Source organism: Chiloscyllium plagiosum, chromosome 1 (assembly GCF_004010195.1).
Source record: "Chiloscyllium plagiosum isolate BGI_BamShark_2017 chromosome 1, ASM401019v2, whole genome shotgun sequence".
Taxonomy (NCBI): domain Eukaryota; kingdom Metazoa; phylum Chordata; class Chondrichthyes; order Orectolobiformes; family Hemiscylliidae; genus Chiloscyllium; species Chiloscyllium plagiosum.
In genome coordinates, this window is record NC_057710.1 from 68,622,646 (window position 1) to 68,623,248 (window position 603).

Genomic DNA, 603 nt, shown 5'->3' on the forward strand with positions numbered 1-603 from the left:
CCCCTCTCTGACCTATCACTTTCATCCCCACCCCCTTCCACCCATTGTGCTCTTAGCTACCTTCCCTCACCCTCCTCTCTGACCTATCACCTTCATCCCCACCCCCCTCCTATTTATCTCTCCACCCTGGAGACTCCCTGCCTTCAGTCCTGATGAAGGGCTTTTGCCCAAAACGTCGATTTTCCTGCTCCTCGGATGCTACCTAACCTGCTGTGCTTTTCCAGCACCACTCTAATCTAGACTATTGTAACCAAGTTATCAATTAAATTATTTAAAGTTTATTGGACAAAAAAAATCTCAAGGCAGGTACCCTGAATTCATTCCTATTATTCAAAGCCTTGCATCAAAAGTAAAATAACCTTTTATTACAGACTTTGCTAATGGTCAGTCTTATGAGCCTTTCTGTAGGATGTTAAAATCAACTGCCTGAATTAAAGCAAAGGAGGTAGGAATTTTCTCAAATATGTCACATTATCAACTTGGCAAGATTACTTCTAAGACATTCAATGTTTGCCTACCTGTTTCGTTACTGCATAGCTTTCTTTACAATTACTTGAGAATTGATTGGCAGGACTTTGGTTGGGTTGTATATGGAGGCCATAA